Source organism: Zonotrichia albicollis, chromosome 11, assembly GCF_047830755.1.
Source record: "Zonotrichia albicollis isolate bZonAlb1 chromosome 11, bZonAlb1.hap1, whole genome shotgun sequence".
Taxonomy (NCBI): domain Eukaryota; kingdom Metazoa; phylum Chordata; class Aves; order Passeriformes; family Passerellidae; genus Zonotrichia; species Zonotrichia albicollis.
This window is the reverse complement of record NC_133829.1, coordinates 15300830-15311855: the sequence shown is the minus strand read 5'-3', so window position 1 is coordinate 15311855 and position 11026 is coordinate 15300830. Positions and strand designations below refer to the sequence as shown.

General features: G+C 42.9%; 1 protein-coding gene across 1 annotated transcript in view; it reads left to right on the top strand.

Moving 5' to 3' along the window:
* The first annotated feature begins 756 nt into the window (after positions 1-756).
* The window catches only part of HERC1 (HECT and RLD domain containing E3 ubiquitin protein ligase family member 1), a 97308-nt gene continuing 87038 nt past the window's right edge, over positions 757-11026 (top strand). The window contains exon 1 of the mRNA XM_074549487.1: positions 757-887. The gene's annotated coding sequence lies outside the window, so the exon portion shown is untranslated. The remainder of the gene's footprint in view (positions 888-11026) is intronic.

The window sequence follows — 11026 nt, the reverse complement described above, 5'->3', positions numbered from 1 at the left end:
AGCTATTCCATTTGGCATGCACAACACAGGAAAAAGTATAATGTACAAAGTTATTAATGCAGAGTCTATACTGAGACTGGAATGCCACTGTAAATGGAACCATGCTTATGAAATGACTGATCAGTTAGCAGAGCAAGCTGTATAAAATTATTTAGATCTCTAGTTCTGGGCTTTCTAGAGCATGTAAGACAATTTATGATATTTTTGAGGAGTGTATCCTGGTGTTACTGATGGAGAGGTAAAAATAATCGTGTATGTGGAGCTGCAGGGACCTCAGTTTTTGCTGTAGTTGGTAAATAGAGAATTTTGAGACTGCTATTAGAGGAACCTGGGTAGTGCTGCTTTCAGGAGGGACAGCTGTATTTTCTGCACACAGAGATGTCTCAGTTGCACACAGTGAAGTTGAACCACCGCTTGTTTCCTTCCTGTAGTTTCTTTCCATAGTTAGCTGTAGCAGCTCCATTCCAGAAGTGATTTCCTGGGTCTCAGTGCTCAGAGCCGATGGTGTCCTCCCCTTGTTTTGCTTTGAAAGCTGACGCCATTTAGTCACACACAATGGTGTGTGCTCAAGGCGTTTGAGCAAAAATACAGAAATTGTCCTTGTGTGCCTTGTGGCTACCAGAGGTCTCACCTTTTCTCAGCCGAGAGCCCTCAGCGCCAGGGTAGTGACAAATGCTCTCTCCCTGCGCTCTGAGCAACCCCGGCAGAGAGGGAGCCAGAGAGAAGCCGCAGCGCCGCTGGTCGCTGTGTGGAAGGACTTGGCCATCTGTGCAGGAGGAGCTTGGTGCTGGTTGCAGGTGACAGGTCAGGGCTGTCCCCACAGGCAGACACTCTCCCACGGTCCGGTACAGCTCTGAAGGAAAGAAGCCTTGAAAGAGGAGTTTCAGGTATGCCTGTTTTATTCTATGAGTTATCTAGGGCCCACTAGTAATTATGGAAATGTTTTTCTGTTATGTGTAGAATGACGAGGTGCTAAAAAGCTTTTTAATTTTTTTTAATGGTGGGGAAAAGCACCTGCAGTTGTTTATTTTAACCGGGTGTAGTAGGTCCCTGCCCTTCAGTGTCTTTTTTGTAGGGATTGAATGCACCTCAGAGGGCAGGTAGTTTGTTGGATGTGCTAATTAATAACTGTAGAGTCACACCGAGGGTTTTGTACATTAGCACGTGTCAGAGTTGCTGTTTTTAGTGGAAGAGTTCTTAAAACATGCCACACATGGGTGGGGTGCACCTGAGCACAGGCAAAGTGCTTGAGATAGCCTTATCAGTGACATCCATATGTGCATAAGGAAAGTCTGCCAGCTTTCACTTTTCATAAAGTACAGTGAAAAAAATGATGCAGTTTTCATGAATATGAAGAGTTTGCTTTTTGCATCATAAGGGCTGAGGAGGCAGAAAATGTAAGTTCAATGCAGATATTCTGTCTAGGAAAGGATGGTTTGGGGCAGATGGGACAGGGGAGGTGGGGTTTCAATCACTTCAGAAACAGCAGTGATCTTCAGTGAGAGTACCTGCAAGGGAAAGGCCTCTGAACAAAATCTCCAGAGAGCAGAATGAAGATAAACATGCTAGTACACCCTTCTGAATCGTCAGACAAGGGAGTATGTTTGGAAGAGTTTGTGAGATCTTCTTACTGTTTTTGATGCAGATTTCTTGCCTTGTTTGCCTCACCCCAAACTGTACTTCCACTCAGATTTTTCATTTCAAGGAGCACTGACTGTTTATTTCTTTTAAAAGTCACTGGAAGAATTGCAGATGTTCATTCTGTTTGTTTTGAAAATCAACAGGCTACGGACTTTTAGAAATGGAACTGAGAATTTTCCCAATTGATGATGATGAACTTTTATACTGTTTAATGGCTTTGGCTGCACTGAGTGAAGTAAAACGTGATGGAATTTTCAGATGGGGTTTCATTTTTGCTAAGTTCAGCTACATTGTAAGTAACAGTTACATGTGGGGAAATAGAGGCTTTTTCACCACTGGATGTCATACCAAGTCCATGTGTCTTTAGAACTATCTGTGCAAGTAACTCATGTCTAGTTTAAAGGTAGACCAAGCAGGGTCTCACACCACTGAAAGTATCTGCTTCTAGAAAACTCTTATTAACAGAAGAGGGCAATAAAAATTTCTTCTGACAACTTAAACCAAAATAAAGCACAGCAATACCTGAATGGGAGAAAAATGGCAAAGCTGCCTGCAAGTCTGGGACATGACTTTCAGTGCCTTTTGGGATGGGGTCTTCATGACAAAACCTGCACTAGCAGTTTGCATGCCTTAGCTTCAAGCAATTTCTGTCATTGAAATGAATTAAAATCCTTACTAGCTGCTGTTCTGGAGCATTTGGCTCTCCCTTTGTTATTGCTCATATGAAAGGGGATGCCTGATCTTTAATAAACTGCATGATCTGCAGGAGCTTTGAAAGATTCTGGCAGAGCAGTGTTATTTTGGAGACACAGGTCAGCAGCCAAGGAGGTGAATTTTAGCAAGGAAGAGGACTCACCTGTCCCTGTCAGTGTTTTTGTGAGCATTAGAGCTTCTTAGAAAAGTGCTGAAAATACAGAGGGCTGAATTCTGGGGGTTGCTGCTGCTGTCCAGGGGCTGCTCTGTGTGTCTCTGGTGAGTGATCCAGAGCACGTGGCTGAATTGGCCTGATGCTTTTTGTTTGAGGGGTCACTATTAGGGAGACACCTTCTTTGCCCCCTTAACAGATACCCAATGTACAGGATGGTTAAGGGGAGGCTGCTGACAAGGTACTGCTCATCTGCAAGGTGTTATTTATCTGCAAGTGGTAGATAAATAAATACTCTTCTGAGGCTGTGGTAGATGTAGCATTTCCTTCTCCTTCTGTCGTCACTTCCATAAAACATAGCCTGAAAGCAACACCCTGAGAGATAAAACTCTGTTCACTCCAAATGGCACTGACAGGAGTGTGGGATTCCCAGTCCCACCAGGTTACAGGGCTGGTGGAGGGAATCCTTTGGACTCCAGAAGGGTGACCAAAGGCCTAAAGGAGACTTTTCAAGCAGTCCCCACATGGTTTGGCCTGTGTTCCTGACTCTGCATCCAGAGAACTTTTCATTTGTGACAAGAATTAGATTTTTTCCCGCTCCCTAGTGGAAGAAGCAGTGAAAGTCCCTCTTCTAAGACTGCAGCAAACTAATTTTCCTCCAGAAAAAGTTGTGTTTTGTGCGACCAAAAGACACCTTTCAGAACAGGTGTTCTGGTACCTTTGTTCATATCTCCTGCTAGAGCATCAAATGGGCTCGGTGGGGCTTTCCTGGCAAGCTGATAGAATGCAGGCCCTTAAATGACTAAATCAGTCTGATTCCATTTCCCTCCCCTGCTTGTGAGCAGCACAGATGGTTCTGATTCAGGTAAATGCACCTCACATGGCAATGCCTGTGGTGCCGTGCATTGCACTTGTGCCAGGACCTGAGAGTGGGTTCTGCAAGGTGTTTTGGGTATTGAATCTCTGCACCTCAATTTAAGGCTGATAAAGCAGTTGACAAAATAAAAAAAATTGTTAGGGAATTCAATTAAACCATTGTCTAGTAAGTATTATTAAGAGGTAGCTGAAATGTTGTTTCTCTTGGCTTTGGTTAGGACCACTGTCTATCTCACTCTGCTTTGAAACTAATTAAACTTAAACCTGCAAGGTGATGTGCAGTAATTAAGAAAAATAATTAATAAAATCAAGAAAAATGTGCTTGGGAACCAAACTGTGTGACTTGCTTAGTTTAAGGAAAAAAAAAATCTACAGCTATCTGTCAGAATATATTGCTTTGTGTCAGAAGAAATGGAAACTAGGGAAATTGAGGAAAATGAACTTCCAACATGGTCATGGGAGTTTAAGAATCAATTGAAAAGCTAGTTTCTGTATTAAATCAACACTAGTGTTCATTTGTTATCAAGCTAAGACATTTTATTTGGTAGCAAAGGAAAGCTGGGAATGTTTAAATGCTCCTTCACACAGGTCTCCCTTACCCTACCCAGCTTCTTATGCTTTTTTGTACTTGTGGCAGCTTTGCTTAACAGCTCCCTAGAGAAACAGGGAGCAAAAGATAATACAGATGTTTTGTTAAAAATAAAAAAATCTGAAACCACTAAATTAAAAAAAAATGGAAAGTTATAAAATCTTATGTACTTTTCAAATCAATTTTATGCAGCTGCTTTTAATCAAGCTTTCATAATGTTTATCTACAGTAAACTTTTGCTGTACTTAATAGCTATGTACAGCTATTGCCAGCCCAAAGAAAGGTCATGTTAATGTCCTGGTATCATTCTAATTGCATGAAGTAAAGATTTTCTCCAATTTTTCTTTTATTGAGTACTGCAGCTTTGCTATGCTCGGTTGCAACAGTGTGTTAGTGAAGCTGTTCTCAGGCAGTGCAGTTCATGCCAGACTCAGGGTTTTCACCCCAGCACATGTTAAGTCTTAAGCACTTTGGAAGTGACACACTGTTTACTTTTGATTGTTGTTCAGTAAAAATGTAAATATAGGACAGTGATTTTGAGGGCAGTGACTTCAGAGAAAGTTGTGTAGAGCTCTAAAATGTCAGCCAAGATCTCTTCTGACCCACATGCTAAAGATCAGCAGAATTGACCTACATTGTAATAAAAATGTGTGTGGTCTTCAGATGGCATAGCTAATTAACACATAAAAGAAACTAGCAAATTTGTTCCAGTATTCTGTTTAAATCCCTTCCCATGTTTGTACATGGTGTCTGAGCACTGTCAGTCGTGGGCAGCTTTCAGAATGGTGTGAAATATCCTCTAAGGCTTAGCAAGACACTGATTCACTTGACTTGTTTTGTCACATGGGTTCTTGCTCACAAAAATTGAGCATGTTTATGAAAAGACTAGATTCAAGCTTATTTTTAAATACAGGCTTAAAACCTTCTTAACTTCTTACTGAACTGTAACTTAAGGGTAGTTGAGCATCTGATCACTTCCTAGTTAAGATACAGAAATGATCGCTCACTACAGTGAGAAGTTGCTGGGCATTTGCTGGGGGGTGTTCTTTGCTCTCGGTGCCAGCATCCCAAACTGAGGAGTGCCACTGTGTGTGTGGAGGTGCCCTGGCTGCCCTGTGCCAGGCTGCAGTGCCCTGTGGCTGTGAGCAGGGTGGCTCTGGCCTGCCAGGCTGGCCCCTTTCCCTGGCACTAATTGCTTTCAGCATGCCTGAGCTGTGCCCTGCTGCTCTGCTGGCATCCACAGGCTCTCCTTTGTTTCTGTCCTATATTGGCCTGCAGTCCTTCTCCCGTGTCACATTCCTGTGTCCAACTGTTGTGCAGCACAGCCTCATTTCTCATGCTGTAAAATACATTTCCAGATAGAGGAGAACATCTAGAATGGAATTAAAAGTCTGACCCTGAGCTCTTGGAAGGACAGGGTCACACATGTCTACCAAAGGCTCTTCTGAACGAGCTCTGACCTGTGCTGCACTCTCTCTCTATTTAGATCTAAGCATTCCTGCCTTTGCAAAACCTGAAAATCCTTCTCAGTGTCCTGCTTCAAAGGAAGAGCCCATGTCTGTGCTCTTTTCATTGCTGTAGACTTTCTATCTGTCCTGCCTCAGTTTAGGCATGGCTGTGGATCCTGGGGCATGTTAGAGCAGCCTGGGCTGGAATGAACTGTGCTTTGAAAATTCACATCAGTGCGTGGAAAGATGGACAGGCAGATCCCTGCCCTCCCTGTTATTTCACTCTTGTTTTGCCTAATTGTCTTCCTGTTCCATGTGCTGACAGCCTCATCTCCTCTCCAGTGCCCAGCTGTGGGACAGGCTCATCCCCATAATTCCCTGGTAGGGCCTGGGATCATGAGAAACCCTAAGGGCTGGGTGTGTGCAGGGGTGCTGGCAGAGGGGTGCTGGAGAGCATCCCTGCAGGTCACAGGTTCCTGCCCCAGAGCTGCCAGTAGTGGATAACCAGCAGGGAGAGCAGCCTGGGTTGTTGGTGTGTCAGGGAGCTTCCTGCTTGCCCAGGCCTCCAGGACTGCACTCCTGCTTTTGGAAAGGCCTGGTGTGAGCCATTACCCTCTCTTTCACTGATTGTACCAGTGTATTTATAAAAGTTTCCCACTTCATACTTTGTCCTTTGAAATCTGGAGGCAAGACCCAGCAATGTTTCTTCAGGCTACCTTCCCTTTCAAATCCTGAGCAGGGGTTTCCTCTCAGCATTCTCAATCCATACATCCCAAATTACTTTGCTGCAAACTGCTGCTGCTGTGAATGGTAATTCTGCATTACCTTCCTGTGGTGTTGATTCCTTGTTTTCACAGTAGCATTTCAGCTTTTAATTCAAGGAGGATGCCCTAACATGAAATGTGCAATGTAAGAGAAAGTGTTGTCCATGTTGCTTCAACTGCCTTGCTGCTTTTGGTTTATCTGGGTCATGACTGTTGCATTGCTTCTAAACTGTGGCCAAAGTAAATGACTGCTTTTTTTTTGTTTTGCCTTCAGTTGTGAACTTTAAAAATCGTTCTTCCAGCAGCACATGAACAATAATATTAATTAGTATTGTTTTATTCAACTGCTGCATTGAAAGGATGACGTTAGTTTTGGTTTTAATTCCTTTGGGGTATGTTTCTTAAGACACCTGTTACATGGAAGAAGAGCTAAGGGCATTTCTTGGAGTGGCATTTCCAGGTATTAAAATAGTTTGTTCTCTGTTGTGTATGGCTATACATCCAACAGAAAGCTTGTGAATGATGGTGGGCCACTTAGAATCCCAGCACTGAAAGTATTGCAGACAAAATAAAATACCAAGCTGCCTCACTCCTGTGCCCTCCCCAGTTTCTCTGTTATACTCAGCCAATGCTGGAGCTTCTCCTGTGCCTGAGGAAGTGCCTGAGCCCTGATGTGGGACACATTGCCTTCCCAGGTCACAGTGCTCCCCTGGAGCTGCTCTGTGCCAGGCTAAGGACACACATCCCCTGGCAGTGTGAGGCAGTGCTGCTGCTCTGGTCATGTTGTGTGTACTGAGCACAGGCCAACTGGAATAAAGTGTGTTTGCAGACTGGCTGGCCTTGCAATGCAGGGGGCTGGGTCACGTGTTGATGAGAGAGAGACAAAATGGAAAATGTTCTTAAAAAGGGGAGAAAGGCTGGTGAATGAGGGCAGCAGGGAAATGACACTGAGGAGAAGCTGGGAGAGGTGGGAAAAGGTCACTGTGTTGGGCAGCAAACTTTAGGGGAGGGGAGGGGATGGCAGCGGGTGTGGGCCAGTCCATGTCCTTGGGCATTGGCCATGTACCATGTCCTTCCAATACAACGGGAGTTGTGGCTCTGTGACACCCCACAGCAACAGAACAGAGGTGCCTGTTTTCATTCCCATGTCACCATGCTGAAATTAGCCATTCTGGCACCCTTCTTATCAGCAGCTTTAATTCCATAGCTTGGGCCTCATTCTTAGCACCAATATTCAGCACTGGATAACCTCACTGAAATACAGACGTGAGAGCAGGACCAAAAAGGATCCCAAAGCCTCTCCTTGCTCCAAGGCTGGCACAGAAGGCTTCTAATTGTGCATTGATATGGCAAACTCTGGATGTGATAGCAGAGAGTAGGAACTTGGGGAGTGCTTCAGCTGGAAGCAGAAAACTGACAGAATTTCTAAGCTAGTTCAAAAAAGGATCCATGAAGTTCAGATAGAGATAACTTACATCCCATCCTAAATATGCAAATTACTCAGAGGATGTATTGATGGGCTGTTCTTTAGGACACCAGCTTGGTTCAACAGGATTCTCTTTGCAGCCCTTTTTGTGCCAAGGGCAGAGCTTTCTATTCATCTATATAATTCATTTCTATATAATGGAACTGCTTTCCATTTCAAAGCAAAACTTGTCGTTATTTTATGTTTTTGTTTTTCTGTTAGGGGAATTCCAGGCCTTTTTTAAACAAAAAAGAGAACACTACTAAGTTATGTTGGGTAGTAGTTTGGTTTCACTCTTGGGAAGAGGAGTGAAAGGTTTTAAATGTTATTTTCCATGTGTTTCTGTAATTAAATTGATTTAACACTATGCAGAGCTTGATATAGTCCATTTGGAGAAAATTCAAAAGTAGGTGTAGGATGGGGTTTTAAATGAATTGTCTGTTGTGTATTTGCCTTGATCTTTTCTTACTTCCTCTTTTTTTTCTGTTAATCACCTTTATGGGCTCTTACCTGTTTTCATAATTCTGATTGTGGACTTGGCTGAATGTTTATTAGTGTTTCATGATATCAATGTTTTAACTCTTCTCTTTTCTGGGTGATTTAGGGCTGAATTAGCAATGTCAGAGAGGAAATGTCTGTTGGATGCTCTGTGATTGTGTCTGTCCAGTCCAGGACTTCATGGCACACACAAATCCAGAATACATGTGGAAGGAGCTCTGGGCTTTTGGGTTAAACCCTGGAATTGGAAAAGTTGCTCCATCTGTCCAGGCTGAGTTTTGACCTCTCTGAAATGAAGATGATGATAGCACTCCAAGTGAAAGATTTTTTTTTCCAGTATTCATTTGGAAAGTCACCTTTATGCTTCCGAGTGTCCCTGGTGAGTGGATTGTGGAGTGCTCCTTGCCCAGCAGCCCCAGGAGCTGTGTGGGACAGCAAGCAGCAGTTTGGAACTTCACCACTCCCTTCTACACAGAGCATCATGAGCAGGTGTTTCCTTGTCAAAGGAGAATATTTGGTAACGTGCTGAATGAAACACAGCCTGTGCCAGACATATTGGGATGAGATAACTCTATCCTATTTGTACATTTCCCCCCGCTCATCTAAGGGAAAGAGGATTCTTTTTGAAAAATATTGTGAGATCTTAAAGTGAAAGGTGTGTGAGGGTATTGTTTGTCTTGTGGTGTTTGCTGGAAAAAAAAATTGAATGCAAGAACAAATGGAATGAGGGGAAATGTGAAAACAATGGGAAGAGAAAAACTGCTTTTAGCCTTACAGAGTAGTCATTGATTCATGAAAGCACAAGGATAATTCCTCATTGTACAGCTTTCAGACAACAGCTGGAATATTCACTTTGAGTTAAAGACTAGAAAATGTTAATGAACTGACAGAAGCCAAAGGAAAGTCAGTAAAAAGCCCCAGCAGTTAGAGGACCAGACAAATAACTGCTAGGAAAAGGGAGGGAAAATAGTGGAATGGAATGAGCAAGGAAGACACATAGATGTCAGAATTGAAAAGAAGGACAAACTCAGAGAAAAATCAATTGCTTTTGTAGCTCAAGTTCAGAAAGAGGAATTCTGGGGCAAAAATAGAGTTGTAAGTTTGGGGTTTTTTCCCTAAAAGGATTTTTTTGAAAATCTGTTGTTTTAATTTTATCTGGTTTATTCTGAGGAGTGATCTAGATAATGTGGAAAAAGAAATTCTTACTAAAAATGCAAACAATGCATTTGAATATGCTGTACAGATGAACAAAAACCAGGGGTTTTAAAACAGAGCACCAAAATTCACTCGTGAGACCCCAAAGGAACTGTGAACAACCCATAAGAATGCAGCTAGGAATGGCAATCCTATGAATGGTACTTTAACCACTGGCCATTCTCTTTTGTTGATTAGTACTCTCCATTATTTTTGTGCATATAGGTATTATTCTGACACAATATTTAAGCTGCACTGTAGCTGTGCACTGGATGCTACCAAATTGAGGTAATGAGAATTACTAATCCTCTTGAAGTCCTAGTAACCTGCTTGCCACATGTGCTCAAAATGTCTCATAGCCATGCATAGATTAGTTTGGAAATAGTCTTGTGTATGAATTCAGTTGTTACTTAGTTGCTCACACATAATCCTTTTAATTTCCCCAGTATATTATCATTCATTGTCTTCCAGTGCAGACCCCCCTTGATTCCCATGCCTTTTCCCCAGTGGTTCACTGGAATGTTTCCTGTCATGGCTTGGCCAAGGGCATTTCTGAGGTGTGGAACCTTGAAACAAAGTTAGGCTGAACAAAACAGTTGGAAAAAGTTACCAGCTAGCTAAAGAGAGAGGTGGCCATGGATTGAAGTAGATCTTACATTTGAGGTTACTTCAGACTGGTTCCTACCCTGCATTTCACAGCTGAACCAAGAGTAGAAGAAAAGAAGTGGCATGACTACCTGCAATCCTGAGCTCTGAAACTGCTGATTATGTGGCACGGATGATTTGTGCTGGGGCAAGAGCCAGCTGGCCATGTGGATGTGCTTTAACTTGCTTTTGAATAAATAGCACTTGGTATGGCTCAGCTTGATATGAACAGGAAGTGCCAGGCAGAGGAACTGTCACTCCAGAACATGAGTCAGAAGATGAAATGAAGGGCTGGCACAGATGCATTTATTTCAGTGCCTTCATATTTGGCATCTGTGCCCAGGCAAATGATCTAATAACAGCTCCCCTCACACCCTTGGATCCACGGGAAAAGAGCCAGGGTTGTGAATAACACACAGAAGACATGGGTGAATGTCTGGCTAAAAAGAATTTCTCCATGCATTTCATAGATTGGTGTGGGTTGGCTTTAGTCATGTTTTTAGTGCTTGCAGCTGCTCTGTCCACACCTCCTCAGTGACAGCCACAGGCTCCTCTCCTCATCCTTTAATTGGCAAACTCGCCTCCCTTTTGCCTCCTGTGAATTGTGAGCCATGGGAGGAGCCTTCCCTTGTATGAGCCCTCACAGAGATGATGCCTTCAAGACTTTTTATTGGGATAAGTCCACAACACAAAACTCCTCATATTTCTAAACACTAAGAATGTAACTTTGGGCAAATCTGGGTTTTGTGATGGTTAGTAACTGCCCAGGCAGGTCACTGTGATTTTTAATTACTCTTGGGGATGATAAAGCTACACATGGAGACCTAAATGCAAGAGTGTGTCACAAGTAATAATTTGGTGTTTTCTATCCAATCGAGTTTTGTTCAGTATCATTTGTTCAGATTTGGGATCTTTCTTTTTTTTCCATTGACCATTTATTAACTGGTGGCACAGGAACATTCAATGTCCTTTGTTGTAATTGTTGGCCCATTTCTGTATAAAATTTTTTCTGAGTCACATCCCAAACCATACAGACTCCTT